Source organism: Schistocerca piceifrons, unplaced genomic scaffold, assembly GCF_021461385.2.
Source record: "Schistocerca piceifrons isolate TAMUIC-IGC-003096 unplaced genomic scaffold, iqSchPice1.1 HiC_scaffold_443, whole genome shotgun sequence".
Lineage (NCBI taxonomy): Eukaryota > Metazoa > Arthropoda > Insecta > Orthoptera > Acrididae > Schistocerca > Schistocerca piceifrons.
In genome coordinates, this window is record NW_025728671.1 from 48,299 (window position 1) to 70,635 (window position 22,337).

The following is a 22,337-nucleotide window of genomic DNA, read 5'->3' on the forward strand; positions in this document are numbered from 1 at the left end:
GCGCCCCTGTGTCTTATCAGACGAAGGTGACTGTGAAACTGGCAACGAGGCAGACGTGAACGAACACATGCAAATGGCCGCCTTGAACGTCAGCCGAAATAGCTCAGTTGGGAGAGCGTTAGACTGAAGATCTAAAGGTCCCTGGTTCGATCCCGGGTTTCGGCAGGTATTCATTTTGATGCGACGCCAATGGAATTACTCTGCGTTTGTGATAATGCAACTACCGCTGACAACAAAAATGACTCTCTCCTGTAGCTGTTCTGGTTGCCTAGTGCATGCCGTAAGAGGAACTCACTAGACAACTAACTCCCTTAGAAGCAAAAGGATTAAAAATATCCTACCGACTGCATTCCTTTTTCTGTGTCAGGTGGTGAAGAACGTCTTCAACGGAACCGTGAAATGAGCGAAAACGTGGGAAACATTGCATTCGAAATGCTTGTGAATTTTCCAATTGCCCAGTGAGTGTCGACAAAACACGTAAATTCTCTGCTCCAACGTATGAGACGTAACAACTGGTGCAATTTGTTGTTGCATCATGTGCCAGCAGTCTTCGATAGTGTGTTACGAGCTTAGCGCGATAAGTTTGTAGACAGCATTTAGGCGACGTTTTATTAGTAACAGCCCCATACAGCGATTGCACAACAGTAAAGGACATGAGTCAATGTATAGTTGTGCATCGTGGGAGGTTTCACAGCGTCGTGTGAGCCCGGATAGCTCAGTCGGTAGAGCATTAGGCGTTTAAGCTAAGGGTCCAGGGTTCAAGTCCCTGTCCAGGTGGAGATTTTAATACTTTGGTAGCGATTCGTCTGGTAGCGCTGGAAACGTTACGGAAAATAATGCAGCTACGCCGTTTTCTGACACCACAGTGCTTTAAACGGTAGCAGTTGCACCGCGCTAACGGCAGTCGTGGCCGAGTGGTTAAGGCGTCCGACTCGAAATCAGATTCCCTGTGGGAGCGTAGGTTCGAATCCTACCGGCTGCGTGCGATTTTGCGTAAAGAGGAGCAAACATTTTCGCACACATGTGACATGCGTGGGCGAATGCGGGTGCAAACCAGTGACGCCATTCTCAACAAGACGAAAATTTCCGTTTTAAGAATACTGAGTTTTCGCGACGACCGCTGCTTACTGTGGCTATCGGTTCACCTCACACTGACGCTGGTACTGCAGCACAGATGTGCTCGAAAGTGATGGAGAGAGCGAACATTTCAGATTCTTTTTAAGAATCGCAATTTCAATCATTCGAGTGCGGCAAAAGCAGTGGTGCAGCGTTTCTTTTCTTAAGATCTCGCAGCTGCTTGGAGGTATGTCCATCGTTTTAAGGCGCCAGAAAACTAGCGTCAGCGGTGCGTCAGTGGGAAGTCGGTGAAGTCGCCATTGGAGCCATAAGCCAGTAATTACGACATGCGAATCACTCGCACACCACGCAGCTGTACGATAATGCTCGTGCGTGGGCCCGCATAGCTGAGTCGGTAGAGCGTTAGGGTCCTGGGTTCAAGTCCCTGTCTGGGCGAAAATGACTACACTTTCGTAGCGGCTAATGGAAACCCTAGAGAAAAGAGTGAGGCCACGCCGTTTTGTGCCATCAGATTGCTTCTGAAGATGGCGGTTTCACTTGTCGGGAGTCGCTTCCGCCACCGGCAGTCGTGGCCGAGTGGTTAAGGCGTCTGACTTGAAATCAGATTCCCTCTGGGAGCGTAGGTTCGAGTCCTGCCGGCTGCGAAAATTTTCTCGCTCTCAAAAGGCGGACGTTCAGCTGCATCCTAGCAGTCGCGTCACTACTAAACACGTGGGTCACCAGCAATGTACAGTGTTATTTGATCCAGGGCGCAGCGTTACAGTCGCGCCCAGAAGCCGCAGCTCATCTCCGCGTCTCACAGCCGTCCACCAGGTGTTAGTGCAAGTGTCGCCTCACTGGGCAGTGCAGATGTGTCCATTTTAGCTTGCAGACGATGACGTGTAGCAATTTATGAGCTAACGCAGGTGGAATGTTTTACCGTGCGTATCTGCTAGATACTGCCTCTCATACGGTGGAGAGGCTCACTCCTTCTCGTGTCTCGTTCTCTGCACACGAGTTGCCCCTGGCATCGATATAGCACGGGTTTGCTAGCGTCAGCGAAGTCAATATTACACGAATCGAGTCGACATGTTTGCTTGTTACGATGACGGAAGCAGAAGAAATGTGTGTGGAACTTCACTGCATCGCCTGCTCGCCTTTCAGCGCCCCTGTGTCTTATCAGACGAAGGTGACTGTGAAACTGGCAACGAGGCAGACGTGAACGAACACATGCAAATGGCCGCCTTGAACGTCAGCCGAAATAGCTCAGTTGGGAGAGCGTTAGACTGAAGATCTAAAGGTCCCTGGTTCGATCCCGGGTTTCGGCAGGTATTCATTTTGATGCGACGCCAATGGAATTACTCTGCGTTTGTGATAATGCAACTACCGCTGACAACAAAAATGACTCTCTCCTGTAGCTGTTCTGGTTGCCTAGTGCATGCCGTAAGAGGAACTCACTAGACAACTAACTCCCTTAGAAGCAAAAGGATTAAAAATATCCTACCGACTGCATTCCTTTTTCTGTGTCAGGTGGTGAAGAACGTCTTCAACGGAACCGTGAAATGAGCGAAAACGTGGGAAACATTGCATTCGAAATGCTTGTGAATTTTCCAATTGCCCAGTGAGTGTCGACAAAACACGTAAATTCTCTGCTCCAACGTATGAGACGTAACAACTGGTGCAATTTGTTGTTGCATCATGTGCCAGCAGTCTTCGATAGTGTGTTACGAGCTTAGCGCGATAAGTTTGTAGACAGCATTTAGGCGACGTTTTATTAGTAACAGCCCCATACAGCGATTGCACAACAGTAAAGGACATGAGTCAATGTATAGTTGTGCATCGTGGGAGGTTTCACAGCGTCGTGTGAGCCCGGATAGCTCAGTCGGTAGAGCATTAGGCGTTTAAGCTAAGGGTCCAGGGTTCAAGTCCCTGTCCAGGTGGAGATTTTAATACTTTGGTAGCGATTCGTCTGGTAGCGCTGGAAACGTTACGGAAAATAATGCAGCTACGCCGTTTTCTGACACCACAGTGCTTTAAACGGTAGCAGTTGCACCGCGCTAACGGCAGTCGTGGCCGAGTGGTTAAGGCGTCCGACTCGAAATCAGATTCCCTGTGGGAGCGTAGGTTCGAATCCTACCGGCTGCGTGCGATTTTGCGTAAAGAGGAGCAAACATTTTCGCACACATGTGACATGCGTGGGCGAATGCGGGTGCAAACCAGTGACGCCATTCTCAACAAGACGAAAATTTCCGTTTTAAGAATACTGAGTTTTCGCGACGACCGCTGCTTACTGTGGCTATCGGTTCACCTCACACTGACGCTGGTACTGCAGCACAGATGTGCTCGAAAGTGATGGAGAGAGCGAACATTTCAGATTCTTTTTAAGAATCGCAATTTCAATCATTCGAGTGCGGCAAAAGCAGTGGTGCAGCGTTTCTTTTCTTAAGATCTCGCAGCTGCTTGGAGGTATGTCCATCGTTTTAAGGCGCCAGAAAACTAGCGTCAGCGGTGCGTCAGTGGGAAGTCGGTGAAGTCGCCATTGGAGCCATAAGCCAGTAATTACGACATGCGAATCACTCGCACACCACGCAGCTGTACGATAATGCTCGTGCGTGGGCCCGCATAGCTGAGTCGGTAGAGCGTTAGGGTCCTGGGTTCAAGTCCCTGTCTGGGCGAAAATGACTACACTTTCGTAGCGGCTAATGGAAACCCTAGAGAAAAGAGTGAGGCCACGCCGTTTTGTGCCATCAGATTGCTTCTGAAGATGGCGGTTTCACTTGTCGGGAGTCGCTTCCGCCACCGGCAGTCGTGGCCGAGTGGTTAAGGCGTCTGACTTGAAATCAGATTCCCTCTGGGAGCGTAGGTTCGAGTCCTGCCGGCTGCGAAAATTTTCTCGCTCTCAAAAGGCGGACGTTCAGCTGCATCCTAGCAGTTGCGTCACTACTAAACACGTGGGTCACCAGCAATGTGCAGTGTTATTTGATCCAGGGCGCAGCGTTACAGTCGCGCCCAGAAGCCGCAGCTCATCTCCGCGTCTCTCAGCCGTCCACCAGGTGTTAGTGCAAGTGTCGCCTCACTGGGCAGTGCAGATGTGTCCATTTTAGCTTGCAGACGATGACGTGTAGCAATTTATGAGCTAACGCAGGTGGAATGTTTTACCGTGCGTATCTGCTAGATACTGCCTCTCATACGGTGGAGAGGCTCACTCCTTCTCGTGTCTCGTTCTCTGCACACGAGTTGCCCCTGGCATCGATATAGCACGGGTTTGCTAGCGTCAGCGAAGTCAATATTACACGAATCGAGTCGACATGTTTGCTTGTTACGATGACGGAAGCAGAAGAAATGTGTGTGGAACTTCACTGCATCGCCTGCTCGCCTTTCAGCGCCCCTGTGTCTTATCAGACGAAGGTGACTGTGAAACTGGCAACGAGGCAGACGTGAACGAACACATGCAAATGGCCGCCTTGAACGTCAGCCGAAATAGCTCAGTTGGGAGAGCGTTAGACTGAAGATCTAAAGGTCCCTGGTTCGATCCCGGGTTTCGGCAGGTATTCATTTTGATGCGACGCCAATGGAATTACTCTGCGTTTGTGATAATGCAACTACCGCTGACAACAAAAATGACTCTCTCCTGTAGCTGTTCTGGTTGCCTAGTGCATGCCGTAAGAGGAACTCACTAGACAACTAACTCCCTTAGAAGCAAAAGGATTAAAAATATCCTACCGACTGCATTCCTTTTTCTGTGTCAGGTGGTGAAGAACGTCTTCAACGGAACCGTGAAATGAGCGAAAACGTGGGAAACATTGCATTCGAAATGCTTGTGAATTTTCCAATTGCCCAGTGAGTGTCGACAAAACACGTAAATTCTCTGCTCCAACGTATGAGACGTAACAACTGGTGCAATTTGTTGTTGCATCATGTGCCAGCAGTCTTCGATAGTGTGTTACGAGCTTAGCGCGATAAGTTTGTAGACAGCATTTAGGCGACGTTTTATTAGTAACAGCCCCATACAGCGATTGCACAACAGTAAAGGACATGAGTCAATGTATAGTTGTGCATCGTGGGAGGTTTCACAGCGTCGTGTGAGCCCGGATAGCTCAGTCGGTAGAGCATTAGGCGTTTAAGCTAAGGGTCCAGGGTTCAAGTCCCTGTCCAGGTGGAGATTTTAATACTTTGGTAGCGATTCGTCTGGTAGCGCTGGAAACGTTACGGAAAATAATGCAGCTACGCCGTTTTCTGACACCACAGTGCTTTAAACGGTAGCAGTTGCACCGCGCTAACGGCAGTCGTGGCCGAGTGGTTAAGGCGTCCGACTCGAAATCAGATTCCCTGTGGGAGCGTAGGTTCGAATCCTACCGGCTGCGTGCGATTTTGCGTAAAGAGGAGCAAACATTTTCGCACACATGTGACATGCGTGGGCGAATGCGGGTGCAAACCAGTGACGCCATTCTCAACAAGACGAAAATTTCCGTTTTAAGAATACTGAGTTTTCGCGACGACCGCTGCTTACTGTGGCTATCGGTTCACCTCACACTGACGCTGGTACTGCAGCACAGATGTGCTCGAAAGTGATGGAGAGAGCGAACATTTCAGATTCTTTTTAAGAATCGCAATTTCAATCATTCGAGTGCGGCAAAAGCAGTGGTGCAGCGTTTCTTTTCTTAAGATCTCGCAGCTGCTTGGAGGTATGTCCATCGTTTTAAGGCGCCAGAAAACTAGCGTCAGCGGTGCGTCAGTGGGAAGTCGGTGAAGTCGCCATTGGAGCCATAAGCCAGTAATTACGACATGCGAATCACTCGCACACCACGCAGCTGTACGATAATGCTCGTGCGTGGGCCCGCATAGCTGAGTCGGTAGAGCGTTAGGGTCCTGGGTTCAAGTCCCTGTCTGGGCGAAAATGACTACACTTTCGTAGCGGCTAATGGAAACCCTAGAGAAAAGAGTGAGGCCACGCCGTTTTGTGCCATCAGATTGCTTCTGAAGATGGCGGTTTCACTTGTCGGGAGTCGCTTCCGCCACCGGCAGTCGTGGCCGAGTGGTTAAGGCGTCTGACTTGAAATCAGATTCCCTCTGGGAGCGTAGGTTCGAGTCCTGCCGGCTGCGAAAATTTTCTCGCTCTCAAAAGGCGGACGTTCAGCTGCATCCTAGCAGTTGCGTCACTACTAAACACGTGGGTCACCAGCAATGTGCAGTGTTATTTGATCCAGGGCGCAGCGTTACAGTCGCGCCCAGAAGCCGCAGCTCATCTCCGCGTCTCTCAGCCGTCCACCAGGTGTTAGTGCAAGTGTCGCCTCACTGGGCAGTGCAGATGTGTCCATTTTAGCTTGCAGACGATGACGTGTAGCAATTTATGAGCTAACGCAGGTGGAATGTTTTACCGTGCGTATCTGCTAGATACTGCCTCTCATACGGTGGAGAGGCTCACTCCTTCTCGTGTCTCGTTCTCTGCACACGAGTTGCCCCTGGCATCGATATAGCACGGGTTTGCTAGCGTCAGCGAAGTCAATATTACACGAATCGAGTCGACATGTTTGCTTGTTACGATGACGGAAGCAGAAGAAATGTGTGTGGAACTTCACTGCATCGCCTGCTCGCCTTTCAGCGCCCCTGTGTCTTATCAGACGAAGGTGACTGTGAAACTGGCAACGAGGCAGACGTGAACGAACACATGCAAATGGCCGCCTTGAACGTCAGCCGAAATAGCTCAGTTGGGAGAGCGTTAGACTGAAGATCTAAAGGTCCCTGGTTCGATCCCGGGTTTCGGCAGGTATTCATTTTGATGCGACGCCAATGGAATTACTCTGCGTTTGTGATAATGCAACTACCGCTGACAACAAAAATGACTCTCTCCTGTAGCTGTTCTGGTTGCCTAGTGCATGCCGTAAGAGGAACTCACTAGACAACTAACTCCCTTAGAAGCAAAAGGATTAAAAATATCCTACCGACTGCATTCCTTTTTCTGTGTCAGGTGGTGAAGAACGTCTTCAACGGAACCGTGAAATGAGCGAAAACGTGGGAAACATTGCATTCGAAATGCTTGTGAATTTTCCAATTGCCCAGTGAGTGTCGACAAAACACGTAAATTCTCTGCTCCAACGTATGAGACGTAACAACTGGTGCAATTTGTTGTTGCATCATGTGCCAGCAGTCTTCGATAGTGTGTTACGAGCTTAGCGCGATAAGTTTGTAGACAGCATTTAGGCGACGTTTTATTAGTAACAGCCCCATACAGCGATTGCACAACAGTAAAGGACATGAGTCAATGTATAGTTGTGCATCGTGGGAGGTTTCACAGCGTCGTGTGAGCCCGGATAGCTCAGTCGGTAGAGCATTAGGCGTTTAAGCTAAGGGTCCAGGGTTCAAGTCCCTGTCCAGGTGGAGATTTTAATACTTTGGTAGCGATTCGTCTGGTAGCGCTGGAAACGTTACGGAAAATAATGCAGCTACGCCGTTTTCTGACACCACAGTGCTTTAAACGGTAGCAGTTGCACCGCGCTAACGGCAGTCGTGGCCGAGTGGTTAAGGCGTCCGACTCGAAATCAGATTCCCTGTGGGAGCGTAGGTTCGAATCCTACCGGCTGCGTGCGATTTTGCGTAAAGAGGAGCAAACATTTTCGCACACATGTGACATGCGTGGGCGAATGCGGGTGCAAACCAGTGACGCCATTCTCAACAAGACGAAAATTTCCGTTTTAAGAATACTGAGTTTTCGCGACGACCGCTGCTTACTGTGGCTATCGGTTCACCTCACACTGACGCTGGTACTGCAGCACAGATGTGCTCGAAAGTGATGGAGAGAGCGAACATTTCAGATTCTTTTTAAGAATCGCAATTTCAATCATTCGAGTGCGGCAAAAGCAGTGGTGCAGCGTTTCTTTTCTTAAGATCTCGCAGCTGCTTGGAGGTATGTCCATCGTTTTAAGGCGCCAGAAAACTAGCGTCAGCGGTGCGTCAGTGGGAAGTCGGTGAAGTCGCCATTGGAGCCATAAGCCAGTAATTACGACATGCGAATCACTCGCACACCACGCAGCTGTACGATAATGCTCGTGCGTGGGCCCGCATAGCTGAGTCGGTAGAGCGTTAGGGTCCTGGGTTCAAGTCCCTGTCTGGGCGAAAATGACTACACTTTCGTAGCGGCTAATGGAAACCCTAGAGAAAAGAGTGAGGCCACGCCGTTTTGTGCCATCAGATTGCTTCTGAAGATGGCGGTTTCACCTGTCGGGAGTCGCTTCCGCCACCGGCAGTCGTGGCCGAGTGGTTAAGGCGTCTGACTTGAAATCAGATTCCCTCTGGGAGCGTAGGTTCGAGTCCTGCCGGCTGCGAAAATTTTCTCGCTCTCAAAAGGCGGACGTTCAGCTGCATCCTAGCAGTTGCGTCACTACTAAACACGTGGGTCACCAGCAATGTGCAGTGTTATTTGATCCAGGGCGCAGCGTTACAGTCGCGCCCAGAAGCCGCAGCTCATCTCCGCGTCTCACAGCCGTCCACCAGGTGTTAGTGCAAGTGTCGCCTCACTGGGCAGTGCAGATGTGTCCATTTTAGCTTGCAGACGATGACGTGTAGCAATTTATGAGCTAACGCAGGTGGAATGTTTTACCGTGCGTATCTGCTAGATACTGCCTCTCATACGGTGGAGAGGCTCACTCCTTCTCGTGTCTCGTTCTCTGCACACGAGTTGCCCCTGGCATCGATATAGCACGGGTTTGCTAGCGTCAGCGAAGTCAATATTACACGAATCGAGTCGACATGTTTGCTTGTTACGATGACGGAAGCAGAAGAAATGTGTGTGGAACTTCACTGCATCGCCTGCTCGCCTTTCAGCGCCCCTGTGTCTTATCAGACGAAGGTGACTGTGAAACTGGCAACGAGGCAGACGTGAACGAACACATGCAAATGGCCGCCTTGAACGTCAGCCGAAATAGCTCAGTTGGGAGAGCGTTAGACTGAAGATCTAAAGGTCCCTGGTTCGATCCCGGGTTTCGGCAGGTATTCATTTTGATGCGACGCCAATGGAATTACTCTGCGTTTGTGATAATGCAACTACCGCTGACAACAAAAATGACTCTCTCCTGTAGCTGTTCTGGTTGCCTAGTGCATGCCGTAAGAGGAACTCACTAGACAACTAACTCCCTTAGAAGCAAAAGGATTAAAAATATCCTACCGACTGCATTCCTTTTTCTGTGTCAGGTGGTGAAGAACGTCTTCAACGGAACCGTGAAATGAGCGAAAACGTGGGAAACATTGCATTCGAAATGCTTGTGAATTTTCCAATTGCCCAGTGAGTGTCGACAAAACACGTAAATTCTCTGCTCCAACGTATGAGACGTAACAACTGGTGCAATTTGTTGTTGCATCATGTGCCAGCAGTCTTCGATAGTGTGTTACGAGCTTAGCGCGATAAGTTTGTAGACAGCATTTAGGCGACGTTTTATTAGTAACAGCCCCATACAGCGATTGCACAACAGTAAAGGACATGAGTCAATGTATAGTTGTGCATCGTGGGAGGTTTCACAGCGTCGTGTGAGCCCGGATAGCTATTACCGCTTGAGACGCGGCAGCGTGCGGACGTTCGGAGCGCTCAGTGTCACTTGCTTTGTTTACGTTGCATTTGTGCTTTCTGTTTCACGTGATTGTGCGTTGTTGTGTGTTAGTGTCATTGTTTTCAGTGTTTTGCTGAATGCAGTTAGCCCATTTGGGTTAATTTGCACGATGGTTCCCACGATTCCAAGGAAGAATACCCTGCAGTTCGAGTTTGACAAGGCTACGCGATCAGTTCAGCCAAGTTCGCTGGAAGTTCATGAATGGATCGTCGATACCATAGGCATCACCACTGATCAAGTTCACACTGCTTACTACGACCTGGATTTGTACTGCTTTTTCGTGAAGCTCCTGAATCCCCTCCTACTGGAACGACTTTTGCAGAAACATGGCGGCGGCGTCGAGTTCCGGCATCGCGATGGCACTGTGAGTACTGTCCAAGTTACTAACGCGGATGTCGCGATCTCTAACGTGCGTATTTACAACCTGCCTCCTGAAGTAGACAATTGTTTCCTGAAAGATGTGCTCACGAAATATGGCGAAGTGCGTAACATTAGACTTGAAAAGTGGTCCAGGCAACATAAGTTGCAATGTTTTTCTGGCATCAGATCGGTTGAGATGCAAGTTAAAGTCAACATCCCCTCCCATGTATTTGTTTGTGGGTATAAGGTGCAGGTTACATATTCTGGGCAAGCTTCTACGTGTTTTCACTGCAATGAAAGTGGTCATTTACGGCAAAATTGCCCTAAAAGAATGACCGTCTTAAAGCCTACTTTCCAACAACGTAAGAGGCTCACTTTAGCTGATTTAGTGACAGGCACCCAATTACCAAGTAATGAGCCGTCCCTTTCCACTGACACTGTGACTGTACATGAAAAACCTTTTGACGACGAGTTCCCTGCTATTCCTCTTGCGAAGGGCGGGGATCAGAACCCTCTCGCCCGTCCCGTCACTGCGGTAGCGTCCAAGAGACGTCGAACGTGCGACAGTAGTAGTTCGGATGATGGCGTCTCTGTACCGGTAACACCTGCCACACTTGATATCAAACAACCGGCAGGCGACATTGAGCTTTCGCACGACGCTATACCAGAATCAAGTGTTGATGTTAATACTTCTTCGCCCGATGACGGTAGTGCTCCGTCCCAGGTTGGTTCTTGCTTACCGTCCACGTCTGTCGAGTCGGTTCCCCAACAACCCGATAGTGAACCTCAGCGCGTTGCCCACAGTGACGTCGACGGGATGTGCGCAGGTCCCCAACTCGTATTACAGCCACGCGACACTGACAACGAACACGCTGACGAGTGTGTCAACACAGAGCGAGATCTTAGCCTTGCTTGTCAACAACCTGACCGGGAGAGTGTTTCCAAACAATCCCAACGTGTGGGTAAACAAGAACTTAGCGCGTCTCCGGGAGGACTCTCCGGCGAGACGCACATGCAGGTTGCTGTAGCAGGGCAACCTTCCCAGGAGACCTGTGTCGATTCTCCGATGCCTCTTTCTGCGGAAAAAGTCGCAAGCGTCGGGAGGAACAAAAAGAAATTCCAACCGAACTTGAATGTACCACGCAGCAAACACAAACTGCAAGCCCTCTCGGATGCGACCGATGGTGATGGCCACTCTCCACCAGCTGGTTCACGAATGGATTGGTTTGCCGGTGACGATGATCACGTTAATTTAAAGTAGCTCCGTCAATTCCATGGCGCAAGCGTACAAGTTCCTGAGTGTTAATGTTAACAGGATCACGTCTGAATTGAAACTTGCAGTCTTTAGGCAGTTCGTATATGAGTCTGCCGCTGATATACTTCTATTGCAGGAATTCCTTGTTCCCGATCTGGTCATTCCCGGTTTCCACTGTATTACCAATGTTGCCTTCGAACTTAGCACTGGTACAGCCATTCTCGTGCGTGAAGGCATCCCCGTCTCAGACGTTGAAACACTGGAGTCGGGGCGTGGCATATGCTGCAAAATATTCGGCGTCACTCTCGTGAACCTGTACGCGCCCTCAGGGAGTGGACACAGGTTCGCAAGGACCGAGTTCTTTAAAGATGAACTAATTTACCTGCTTCGTAAAAATCCGACTGCCTTAATTTTAGGAGGAGATTTTAACTGTGTTGTACATCAAAAAGATCAGCGGCCGCATTTTAACTATTGTAAGGAGCTTCATGATCTGGTTTTACGCATGAATCTAAAGGATACGTGGGAACTCCTTCACCCTACCCTTGTGAAATTTACATACTTCACTTCCACCTCGAGTAGCCGCCTCGACAGAATATATGTGTCTTCTCAGCTCGGAGAACATGTTGTTGACTCGGAGGTCATTCCCGTCCCATGTAGCGATCACTGCGCCTACGCCGCCGTTATACAATTGGACAGCCAACCCACCAAACGTTTCAGAAGTCACTGGATGTTCAATATTTCCCACCTTCAGGACGCCGATCTCGAGGTACTTGTCACACGGACTTGGACTTTTTGTCTTCGCTCTGTCAATCGATACCGTACGAAAGTAGAGTGGTGGACGTCCTTTGCTAAACCAAAGTTGCGTCGGACTTTGATTTCGTACTGTAATACGCAAGCAAGGGAAGCAAAGAGGACCACCGAATTTTACTATTCGATTTTACGGGAGCTCTACGACAAATCTGGCGTCAATAATATTTACACGGCTCAAATAAAGCACATCAAGGCTAAGATGCTCAGTATCAAACGTAAACAACTAGAAGGATTAAAAATCAAGTCAAAAGTCAACTCTTTTGTACAATCTGAGACAACTTCCATGTATCATCTTATTAAGCATCAGACGAACCGTAGACGCTTATTTATAGACGAACTGATAACTGATCACGGGGAACTTCTCACTCGGCAACCTGACATAGTCACGGCAATCCAGAGCTATTATCACGGCCTGTACTCGGACTTCCCAACCAATGATGGCTTGACTGCTACTGTACTCCAGTTGCTGGACACGTCTGTTACTGAGGATGATAATCGTGACTTTCTGGCTGCGTTTAGTGTCGAGGAGACTTTAGAACTTATTGTTAAGTCGCCAGCTAACAAAGCCCCAGGACTGGACGGCCTTCCCAAGGAGTTTTATCTTCGGTATTGGGATGTAATTGGTGTTACTTTTACAGAAATTTTAAATGAAATCATTGCTGGGGCGCCTGTTCCTGGTGCGATGAAGGAGGGTAAAATTGTCCTTGTTCCCAAACGCAGAGGGTGTAAGCGATTTGATAATCTGCGTCCGCTCACCCTGCTCAATTTTGACTACAAAACCATAGCCAGAGCTGTTAACACCCGAATGTCTCCGCTCATTCACAAAGTTGTCCGGCGGCACCAGGCCTGCGTGCCTGGACGGAATGCCATGTCTGCGATGTCTGAAATTCGGGACCTCATCTCCATTGCCTCAGTCACCAACCTGAATTGTGCGCTGCTTTTTCTAGACTTTCATAAAGCCTTTGATCATGTGAACCACCGATACCTTTTTCACATAATGGACAAAATAGGACTCGAGGCAGGGGTGATAACAGTCCTTCGCAATTTGATATCTGGTATATCAGCGAGGATACAAGTCAATGGACAGCTGACGCAACCGATATCCATTCGGCGGGGTGTCCCCCAGGGCAGTCCACTCTCTATGTCACTTTTTGTGCTGTCACTGGAACCCTTCCTTCGGTCTCTTTATCACCAGTTGTCAGGAGTGTCAATCTCCGGTCACACATTCATAGTCCGTGCGTACGCTGACGATGTTGCCGTACTGTTACGCAGTGACGACGAGGTGATCCGTATTAAACGGGCGATCGACCAATATAGTGAAGTGTCTGGAGCACAACTAAGTGACCGGAAATGTAAAGTGCTCGATATCAGGGGTTTCGAGAGCTTAACTATACCGTGGGCGCATGTTGTGGAATCTCACAAACTACTAGGCATCACCTTGAATAGGTGCCCTCTCAAAATGGCGGCCTCCAATTGGAAGTCCGTGACGCATCTGATACAAGGTACCATTGTCGAATGTCGCTGGCGTGCTGTGAACATTGTCGAAAAAATCAGGATTCTCAATACCTACGTCTTCTCCAAGGCGTATTATGTTGCACAGTTCTTTCCCATTCCCAAGCTTCAGGCCAGAAAGATCATGCAGGTTGCCAATCAATTCATCTGGAAGGGAAACATATTTAAATTGTCCTCCGATACGCTGGCCAAGTCGAGAACTACTGGTGGGCTTGAGTTAGTTAACATCGCCGGGAAGGCAATGGCCTTGTACATCAAGCGGACCACGACTTTACTCCATGACAGCCACTGCACTGTTACTCAAAACTTGTTCCTCACAGTGCGTCCAGCGAGTGTGCGACCACCGATTGACGTCGGAAAAATCCATTACAAATTGAAACACATCAGAGAATTTTTCCTTCATGTTAGTTATGCAGATGTGGGTGTTCTACAGCGACGACCACTGTCAACTCGGGACTTGCAACGTGAGTGGGAAAAGTCGGCGGCCCCAAATACAATAGAACAGAAGTATCCGACTACCGACTGGACAACGGTGTGGGCCAACGTCAGCTTAAAAGTACACTCTTCGGATGTTACTTCAACCTGGTACAGGGTGGTAAATAACACGATTGCCACCAATGAAAAGCTACATGCGATTGGGTTAAGTGACACAAATCTCTGTCTCTGTTGTGGGCTCATCGATTCTCTGATCCATCGGTTTACCTGCGGTGGCCATGCCCTGAATTGGCGATGGGTCAAGCAGAGGATCGCCGTCCTCTCAAGGAGCGCGGAAGACAATCTGAAGCTGGATATCCTACTGCGTCCTGACAAAAAGTTTTACCCTGCCACGAAAAACAATACGGTAATGTGGATCCTGGGGCACTATGTTAACTATATCATTAATGTTCGTGGAGAGGACGATTTTATTAGTTTTCTAACCTACATGGAGCTGGCATACTGGAAAATTCAATGTGTCACCGACAGTAAAAAATTATTCGGCAACATGATGGACATCACTTTTGAGAAACATGGCATAGGCTGACCACATTGGACGATGGAAGCCAGTCAAGAAGAAATGTATTCTGTTTTATTTCTATATTTCTTTTTTCTTAAGTTATACTTTCTGTTATACCTGGTCCATGTCTTTCTCTTCAATAGTCTCCCTCTCCTTGTTGCTTATTCATGACAATTTCACACCTCTAATGGAAGAGGAATGTCTTTGGATATGGACCAAAACACACAAACGACACACAACAAAGAAATAATGTTTATTTATAAATGTGTCAGCCCTATATACCTCGGAGCAGAGGGTTAACAACTCTAACCGACAAAATAATTATATAACAGCAAAGATAAGAAACAAAGGTTTATAACAAGTGTCTGCTTAAAGGAGTGCATCGGGGATGGGTGGGGGGAGCCATCGCGGGCAGGCCTCGGGTTTCGACCCCTGCCCGCCTTGTCTCCACCTGCCAGGACCTGACCACTCTCCTTTCGATAATAAAAAAAAAAAAAAAAAAAAAAAAAAAAAAAAAAAAAAAAATTAGCTCAGTTGGTTAGAAAAAAAAAAAAAAAAAAAAAAAAAAAAAAAAAAAAAAAAAAAAAAAAAAGATAGCTCAGTCGGTAGAGCATTAGGCGTTTAAGCTAAGGGTCCAGGGTTCAAGTCCCTGTCCAGGTGGAGATTTTAATACTTTGGTAGCGATTCGTCTGGTAGCGCTGGAAACGTTACGGAAAATAATGCAGCTACGCCGTTTTCTGACACCACAGTGCTTTAAACGGTAGCAGTTGCACCGCGCTAACGGCAGTCGTGGCCGAGTGGTTAAGGCGTCCGACTCGAAATCAGATTCCCTGTGGGAGCGTAGGTTCGAATCCTACCGGCTGCGTGCGATTTTGCGTAAAGAGGAGCAAACATTTTCGCACACATGTGACATGCGTGGGCGAATGCGGGTGCAAACCAGTGACGCCATTCTCAACAAGACGAAAATTTCCGTTTTAAGAATACTGAGTTTTCGCGACGACCGCTGCTTACTGTGGCTATCGGTTCACCTCACACTGACGCTGGTACTGCAGCACAGATGTGCTCGAAAGTGATGGAGAGAGCGAACATTTCAGATTCTTTTTAAGAATCGCAATTTCAATCATTCGAGTGCGGCAAAAGCAGTGGTGCAGCGTTTCTTTTCTTAAGATCTCGCAGCTGCTTGGAGGTATGTCCATCGTTTTAAGGCGCCAGAAAACTAGCGTCAGCGGTGCGTCAGTGGGAAGTCGGTGAAGTCGCCATTGGAGCCATAAGCCAGTAATTACGACATGCGAATCACTCGCACACCACGCAGCTGTACGATAATGCTCGTGCGTGGGCCCGCATAGCTGAGTCGGTAGAGCGTTAGGGTCCTGGGTTCAAGTCCCTGTCTGGGCGAAAATGACTACACTTTCGTAGCGGCTAATGGAAACCCTAGAGAAAAGAGTGAGGCCACGCCGTTTTGTGCCATCAGATTGCTTCTGAAGATGGCGGTTTCACTTGTCGGGAGTCGCTTCCGCCACCGGCAGTCGTGGCCGAGTGGTTAAGGCGTCTGACTTGAAATCAGATTCCCTCTGGGAGCGTAGGTTCGAGTCCTGCCGGCTGCGAAAATTTTCTCGCTCTCAAAAGGCGGACGTTCAGCTGCATCCTAGCAGTTGCGTCACTACTAAACACGTGGGTCACCAGCAATGTACAGTGTTATTTGATCCAGGGCGCAGCGTTACAGTCGCGCCCAGAAGCCGCAGCTCATCTCCGCGTCTCACAGCCGTCCACCAGGTGTTAGTGCAAGTGTCGCCTCACTGGGCAGTGCAGATGTGTCCATTTTAGCTTGCAGACGATGACGTGTAGCAATTTATGAGCTAACGCAGGTGGAATGTTTTACCGTGCGTATCTGCTAGATACTGCCTCTCATACGGTGGAGAGGCTCACTCCTTCTCGTGTCTCGTTCTCTGCACACGAGTTGCCCCTGGCATCGATATAGCACGGGTTTGCTAGCGTCAGCGAAGTCAATATTACACGAATCGAGTCGACATGTTTGCTTGTTACGATGACGGAAGCAGAAGAAATGTGTGTGGAACTTCACTGCATCGCCTGCTCGCCTTTCAGCGCCCCTGTGTCTTATCAGACGAAGGTGACTGTGAAACTGGCAACGAGGCAGACGTGAACGAACACATGCAAATGGCCGCCTTGAACGTCAGCCGAAATAGCTCAGTTGGGAGAGCGTTAGACTGAAGATCTAAAGGTCCCTGGTTCGATCCCGGGTTTCGGCAGGTATTCATTTTGATGCGACGCCAATGGAATTACTCTGCGTTTGTGATAATGCAACTACCGCTGACAACAAAAATGACTCTCTCCTGTAGCTGTTCTGGTTGCCTAGTGCATGCCGTAAGAGGAACTCACTAGACAACTAACTCCCTTAGAAGCAAAAGGATTAAAAATATCCTACCGACTGCATTCCTTTTTCTGTGTCAGGTGGTGAAGAACGTCTTCAACGGAACCGTGAAATGAGCGAAAACGTGGGAAACATTGCATTCGAAATGCTTGTGAATTTTCCAATTGCCCAGTGAGTGTCGACAAAACACGTAAATTCTCTGCTCCAACGTATGAGACGTAACAACTGGTGCAATTTGTTGTTGCATCATGTGCCAGCAGTCTTCGATAGTGTGTTACGAGCTTAGCGCGATAAGTTTGTAGACAGCATTTAGGCGACGTTTTATTAGTAACAGCCCCATACAGCGATTGCACAACAGTAAAGGACATGAGTCAATGTATAGTTGTGCATCGTGGGAGGTTTCACAGCGTCGTGTGAGCCCGGATAGCTCAGTCGGTAGAGCATTAGGCGTTTAAGCTAAGGGTCCAGGGTTCAAGTCCCTGTCCAGGTGGAGATTTTAATACTTTGGTAGCGATTAGTCTGGTAGCGCTGGAAACGTTACGGAAAATAATGCAGCTACGCCGTTTTCTGACACCACAGTGCTTTAAACGGTAGCAGTTGCACCGCGCTAACGGCAGTCGTGGCCGAGTGGTTAAGGCGTCCGACTCGAAATCAGATTCCCTGTGGGAGCGTAGGTTCGAATCCTACCGGCTGCGTGCGATTTTGCGTAAAGAGGAGCAAACATTTTCGCACACATGTGACATGCGTGGGCGAATGCGGGTGCAAACCAGTGACGCCATTCTCAACAAGACGAAAATTTCCGTTTTAAGAATACTGAGTTTTCGCGACGACCGCTGCTTACTGTGGCTATCGGTTCACCTCACACTGACGCTGGTACTGCAGCACAGATGTGCTCGAAAGTGATGGAGAGAGCGAACATTTCAGATTCTTTTTAAGAATCGCAATTTCAATCATTCGAGTGCGGCAAAAGCAGTGGTGCAGCGTTTCTTTTCTTAAGATCTCGCAGCTGCTTGGAGGTATGTCCATCGTTTTAAGGCGCCAGAAAACTAGCGTCAGCGGTGCGTCAGTGGGAAGTCGGTGAAGTCGCCATTGGAGCCATAAGCCAGTAATTACGACATGCGAATCACTCGCACACCACGCAGCTGTACGATAATGCTCGTGCGTGGGCCCGCATAGCTGAGTCGGTAGAGCGTTAGGGTCCTGGGTTCAAGTCCCTGTCTGGGCGAAAATGACTACACTTTCGTAGCGGCTAATGGAAACCCTAGAGAAAAGAGTGAGGCCACGCCGTTTTGTGCCATCAGATTGCTTCTGAAGATGGCGGTTTCACTTGTCGGGAGTCGCTTCCGCCACCGGCAGTCGTGGCCGAGTGGTTAAGGCGTCTGACTTGAAATCAGATTCCCTCTGGGAGCGTAGGTTCGAGTCCTGCCGGCTGCGAAAATTTTCTCGCTCTCAAAAGGCGGACGTTCAGCTGCATCCTAGCAGTTGCGTCACTACTAAACACGTGGGTCACCAGCAATGTACAGTGTTATTTGATCCAGGGCGCAGCGTTACAGTCGCGCCCAGAAGCCGCAGCTCATCTCCGCGTCTCACAGCCGTCCACCAGGTGTTAGTGCAAGTGTCGCCTCACTGGGCAGTGCAGATGTGTCCATTTTAGCTTGCAGACGATGACGTGTAGCAATTTATGAGCTAACGCAGGTGGAATGTTTTACCGTGCGTATCTGCTAGATACTGCCTCTCATACGGTGGAGAGGCTCACTCCTTCTCGTGTCTCGTTCTCTGCACACGAGTTGCCCCTGGCATCGATATAGCACGGGTTTGCTAGCGTCAGCGAAGTCAATATTACACGAATCGAGTCGACATGTTTGCTTGTTACGATGACGGAAGCAGAAGAAATGTGTGTGGAACTTCACTGCATCGCCTGCTCGCCTTTCAGCGCCCCTGTGTCTTATCAGACGAAGGTGACTGTGAAACTGGCAACGAGGCAGACGTGAACGAACACATGCAAATGGCCGCCTTGAACGTCAGCCGAAATAGCTCAGTTGGGAGAGCGTTAGACTGAAGATCTAAAGGTCCCTGGTTCGATCCCGGGTTTCGGCAGGTATTCATTTTGATGCGACGCCAATGGAATTACTCTGCGTTTGTGATAATGCAACTACCGCTGACAACAAAAATGACTCTCTCCTGTAGCTGTTCTGGTTGCCTAGTGCATGCCGTAAGAGGAACTCACTAGACAACTAACTCCCTTAGAAGCAAAAGGATTAAAAATATCCTACCGACTGCATTCCTTTTTCTGTGTCAGGTGGTGAAGAACGTCTTCAACGGAACCGTGAAATGAGCGAAAACGTGGGAAACATTGCATTCGAAATGCTTGTGAATTTTCCAATTGCCCAGTGAGTGTCGACAAAACACGTAAATTCTCTGCTCCAACGTATGAGACGTAACAACTGGTGCAATTTGTTGTTGCATCATGTGCCAGCAGTCTTCGATAGTGTGTTACGAGCTTAGCGCGATAAGTTTGTAGACAGCATTTAGGCGACGTTTTATTAGTAACAGCCCCATACAGCGATTGCACAACAGTAAAGGACATGAGTCAATGTATAGTTGTGCATCGTGGGAGGTTTCACAGCGTCGTGTGAGCCCGGATAGCTCAGTCGGTAGAGCATTAGGCGTTTAAGCTAAGGGTCCAGGGTTCAAGTCCCTGTCCAGGTGGAGATTTTAATACTTTGGTAGCGATTAGTCTGGTAGCGCTGGAAACGTTACGGAAAATAATGCAGCTACGCCGTTTTCTGACACCACAGTGCTTTAAACGGTAGCAGTTGCACCGCGCTAACGGCAGTCGTGGCCGAGTGGTTAAGGCGTCCGACTCGAAATCAGATTCCCTGTGGGAGCGTAGGTTCGAATCCTACCGGCTGCGTGCGATTTTGCGTAAAGAGGAGCAAACATTTTCGCACACATGTGACATGCGTGGGCGAATGCGGGTGCAAACCAGTGACGCCATTCTCAACAAGACGAAAATTTCCGTTTTAAGAATACTGAGTTTTCGCGACGACCGCTGCTTACTGTGGCTATCGGTTCACCTCACACTGACGCTGGTACTGCAGCACAGATGTGCTCGAAAGTGATGGAGAGAGCGAACATTTCAGATTCTTTTTAAGAATCGCAATTTCAATCATTCGAGTGCGGCAAAAGCAGTGGTGCAGCGTTTCTTTTCTTAAGATCTCGCAGCTGCTTGGAGGTATGTCCATCGTTTTAAGGCGCCAGAAAACTAGCGTCAGCGGTGCGTCAGTGGGAAGTCGGTGAAGTCGCCATTGGAGCCATAAGCCAGTAATTACGACATGCGAATCACTCGCACACCACGCAGCTGTACGATAATGCTCGTGCGTGGGCCCGCATAGCTGAGTCGGTAGAGCGTTAGGGTCCTGGGTTCAAGTCCCTGTCTGGGCGAAAATGACTACACTTTCGTAGCGGCTAATGGAAACCCTAGAGAAAAGAGTGAGGCCACGCCGTTTTGTGCCATCAGATTGCTTCTGAAGATGGCGGTTTCACTTGTCGGGAGTCGCTTCCGCCACCGGCAGTCGTGGCCGAGTGGTTAAGGCGTCTGACTTGAAATCAGATTCCCTCTGGGAGCGTAGGTTCGAGTCCTGCCGGCTGCGAAAATTTTCTCGCTCTCAAAAGGCGGACGTTCAGCTGCATCCTAGCAGTTGCGTCACTACTAAACACGTGGGTCACCAGCAATGTACAGTGTTATTTGATCCAGGGCGCAGCGTTACAGTCGCGCCCAGAAGCCGCAGCTCATCTCCGCGTCTCACAGCCGTCCACCAGGTGTTAGTGCAAGTGTCGCCTCACTGGGCAGTGCAGATGTGTCCATTTTAGCTTGCAGACGATGACGTGTAGCAATTTATGAGCTAACGCAGGTGGAATGTTTTACCGTGCGTATCTGCTAGATACTGCCTCTCATACGGTGGAGAGGCTCACTCCTTCTCGTGTCTCGTTCTCTGCACACGAGTTGCCCCTGGCATCGATATAGCACGGGTTTGCTAGCGTCAGCGAAGTCAATATTACACGAATCGAGTCGACATGTTTGCTTGTTACGATGACGGAAGCAGAAGAAATGTGTGTGGAACTTCACTGCATCGCCTGCTCGCCTTTCAGCGCCCCTGTGTCTTATCAGACGAAGGTGACTGTGAAACTGGCAACGAGGCAGACGTGAACGAACACATGCAAATGGCCGCCTTGAACGTCAGCCGAAATAGCTCAGTTGGGAGAGCGTTAGACTGAAGATCTAAAGGTCCCTGGTTCGATCCCGGGTTTCGGCAGGTATTCATTTTGATGCGACGCCAATGGAATTACTCTGCGTTTGTGATAATGCAACTACCGCTGACAACAAAAATGACTCTCTCCTGTAGCTGTTCTGGTTGCCTAGTGCATGCCGTAAGAGGAACTCACTAGACAACTAACTCCCTTAGAAGCAAAAGGATTAAAAATATCCTACCGACTGCATTCCTTTTTCTGTGTCAGGTGGTGAAGAACGTCTTCAACGGAACCGTGAAATGAGCGAAAACGTGGGAAACATTGCATTCGAAATGCTTGTGAATTTTCCAATTGCCCAGTGAGTGTCGACAAAACACGTAAATTCTCTGCTCCAACGTATGAGACGTAACAACTGGTGCAATTTGTTGTTGCATCATGTGCCAGCAGTCTTCGATAGTGTGTTACGAGCTTAGCGCGATAAGTTTGTAGACAGCATTTAGGCGACGTTTTATTAGTAACAGCCCCATACAGCGATTGCACAACAGTAAAGGACATGAGTCAATGTATAGTTGTGCATCGTGGGAGGTTTCACAGCGTCGTGTGAGCCCGGATAGCTCAGTCGGTAGAGCATTAGGCGTTTAAGCTAAGGGTCCAGGGTTCAAGTCCCTGTCCAGGTGGAGATTTTAATACTTTGGTAGCGATTAGTCTGGTAGCGCTGGAAACGTTACGGAAAATAATGCAGCTACGCCGTTTTCTGACACCACAGTGCTTTAAACGGTAGCAGTTGCACCGCGCTAACGGCAGTCGTGGCCGAGTGGTTAAGGCGTCCGACTCGAAATCAGATTCCCTGTGGGAGCGTAGGTTCGAATCCTACCGGCTGCGTGCGATTTTGCGTAAAGAGGAGCAAACATTTTCGCACACATGTGACATGCGTGGGCGAATGCGGGTGCAAACCAGTGACGCCATTCTCAACAAGACGAAAATTTCCGTTTTAAGAATACTGAGTTTTCGCGACGACCGCTGCTTACTGTGGCTATCGGTTCACCTCACACTGACGCTGGTACTGCAGCACAGATGTGCTCGAAAGTGATGGAGAGAGCGAACATTTCA

General features: G+C 49.1%; 30 non-coding genes across 30 annotated transcripts; all 30 read left to right on the forward strand.

Moving 5' to 3' along the window:
- Positions 1-92: 92 nt before the first annotated feature.
- On the forward strand, positions 93-165 carry Trnaf-gaa. The gene has a single exon. It is a non-coding gene; the product is annotated as a tRNA-Phe (tRNA).
- A 539-nt stretch (positions 166-704) lies between these two features.
- On the forward strand, positions 705-777 carry Trnak-uuu. The gene has a single exon. It is a non-coding gene; the product is annotated as a tRNA-Lys (tRNA).
- Positions 778-900: 123 nt separating this feature from the next.
- Trnas-cga lies at positions 901-982 on the forward strand. The gene has a single exon. It is a non-coding gene; the product is annotated as a tRNA-Ser (tRNA).
- Positions 983-1,639: 657 nt separating this feature from the next.
- Positions 1,640-1,721, forward strand: Trnas-uga. The gene has a single exon. It is a non-coding gene; the product is annotated as a tRNA-Ser (tRNA).
- Positions 1,722-2,311: 590 nt separating this feature from the next.
- Positions 2,312-2,384, forward strand: Trnaf-gaa. Its single transcript has one exon. It is a non-coding gene; the product is annotated as a tRNA-Phe (tRNA).
- A 539-nt stretch (positions 2,385-2,923) lies between these two features.
- On the forward strand, positions 2,924-2,996 carry Trnak-uuu. The gene has a single exon. It is a non-coding gene; the product is annotated as a tRNA-Lys (tRNA).
- A 123-nt stretch (positions 2,997-3,119) lies between these two features.
- On the forward strand, positions 3,120-3,201 carry Trnas-cga. Its single transcript has one exon. It is a non-coding gene; the product is annotated as a tRNA-Ser (tRNA).
- Positions 3,202-3,858: 657 nt separating this feature from the next.
- Trnas-uga lies at positions 3,859-3,940 on the forward strand. The gene has a single exon. It is a non-coding gene; the product is annotated as a tRNA-Ser (tRNA).
- Positions 3,941-4,530: 590 nt separating this feature from the next.
- Positions 4,531-4,603, forward strand: Trnaf-gaa. The gene has a single exon. It is a non-coding gene; the product is annotated as a tRNA-Phe (tRNA).
- A 539-nt stretch (positions 4,604-5,142) lies between these two features.
- On the forward strand, positions 5,143-5,215 carry Trnak-uuu. Its single transcript has one exon. It is a non-coding gene; the product is annotated as a tRNA-Lys (tRNA).
- A 123-nt stretch (positions 5,216-5,338) lies between these two features.
- On the forward strand, positions 5,339-5,420 carry Trnas-cga. The gene has a single exon. It is a non-coding gene; the product is annotated as a tRNA-Ser (tRNA).
- A 657-nt stretch (positions 5,421-6,077) lies between these two features.
- Positions 6,078-6,159, forward strand: Trnas-uga. The gene has a single exon. It is a non-coding gene; the product is annotated as a tRNA-Ser (tRNA).
- A 590-nt stretch (positions 6,160-6,749) lies between these two features.
- Positions 6,750-6,822, forward strand: Trnaf-gaa. The gene has a single exon. It is a non-coding gene; the product is annotated as a tRNA-Phe (tRNA).
- Positions 6,823-7,361: 539 nt separating this feature from the next.
- Positions 7,362-7,434, forward strand: Trnak-uuu. Its single transcript has one exon. It is a non-coding gene; the product is annotated as a tRNA-Lys (tRNA).
- Positions 7,435-7,557: 123 nt separating this feature from the next.
- On the forward strand, positions 7,558-7,639 carry Trnas-cga. The gene has a single exon. It is a non-coding gene; the product is annotated as a tRNA-Ser (tRNA).
- Positions 7,640-8,296: 657 nt separating this feature from the next.
- Trnas-uga lies at positions 8,297-8,378 on the forward strand. The gene has a single exon. It is a non-coding gene; the product is annotated as a tRNA-Ser (tRNA).
- A 590-nt stretch (positions 8,379-8,968) lies between these two features.
- On the forward strand, positions 8,969-9,041 carry Trnaf-gaa. Its single transcript has one exon. It is a non-coding gene; the product is annotated as a tRNA-Phe (tRNA).
- A 6,329-nt stretch (positions 9,042-15,370) lies between these two features.
- Positions 15,371-15,452, forward strand: Trnas-cga. Its single transcript has one exon. It is a non-coding gene; the product is annotated as a tRNA-Ser (tRNA).
- A 657-nt stretch (positions 15,453-16,109) lies between these two features.
- On the forward strand, positions 16,110-16,191 carry Trnas-uga. The gene has a single exon. It is a non-coding gene; the product is annotated as a tRNA-Ser (tRNA).
- Positions 16,192-16,781: 590 nt separating this feature from the next.
- Positions 16,782-16,854, forward strand: Trnaf-gaa. The gene has a single exon. It is a non-coding gene; the product is annotated as a tRNA-Phe (tRNA).
- Positions 16,855-17,393: 539 nt separating this feature from the next.
- On the forward strand, positions 17,394-17,466 carry Trnak-uuu. The gene has a single exon. It is a non-coding gene; the product is annotated as a tRNA-Lys (tRNA).
- A 123-nt stretch (positions 17,467-17,589) lies between these two features.
- Trnas-cga lies at positions 17,590-17,671 on the forward strand. The gene has a single exon. It is a non-coding gene; the product is annotated as a tRNA-Ser (tRNA).
- A 657-nt stretch (positions 17,672-18,328) lies between these two features.
- On the forward strand, positions 18,329-18,410 carry Trnas-uga. Its single transcript has one exon. It is a non-coding gene; the product is annotated as a tRNA-Ser (tRNA).
- A 590-nt stretch (positions 18,411-19,000) lies between these two features.
- Trnaf-gaa lies at positions 19,001-19,073 on the forward strand. The gene has a single exon. It is a non-coding gene; the product is annotated as a tRNA-Phe (tRNA).
- Positions 19,074-19,612: 539 nt separating this feature from the next.
- Positions 19,613-19,685, forward strand: Trnak-uuu. The gene has a single exon. It is a non-coding gene; the product is annotated as a tRNA-Lys (tRNA).
- A 123-nt stretch (positions 19,686-19,808) lies between these two features.
- On the forward strand, positions 19,809-19,890 carry Trnas-cga. The gene has a single exon. It is a non-coding gene; the product is annotated as a tRNA-Ser (tRNA).
- A 657-nt stretch (positions 19,891-20,547) lies between these two features.
- Trnas-uga lies at positions 20,548-20,629 on the forward strand. Its single transcript has one exon. It is a non-coding gene; the product is annotated as a tRNA-Ser (tRNA).
- Positions 20,630-21,219: 590 nt separating this feature from the next.
- Positions 21,220-21,292, forward strand: Trnaf-gaa. Its single transcript has one exon. It is a non-coding gene; the product is annotated as a tRNA-Phe (tRNA).
- Positions 21,293-21,831: 539 nt separating this feature from the next.
- On the forward strand, positions 21,832-21,904 carry Trnak-uuu. The gene has a single exon. It is a non-coding gene; the product is annotated as a tRNA-Lys (tRNA).
- Positions 21,905-22,027: 123 nt separating this feature from the next.
- On the forward strand, positions 22,028-22,109 carry Trnas-cga. The gene has a single exon. It is a non-coding gene; the product is annotated as a tRNA-Ser (tRNA).
- The last annotated feature ends 228 nt before the right edge of the window (positions 22,110-22,337 follow it).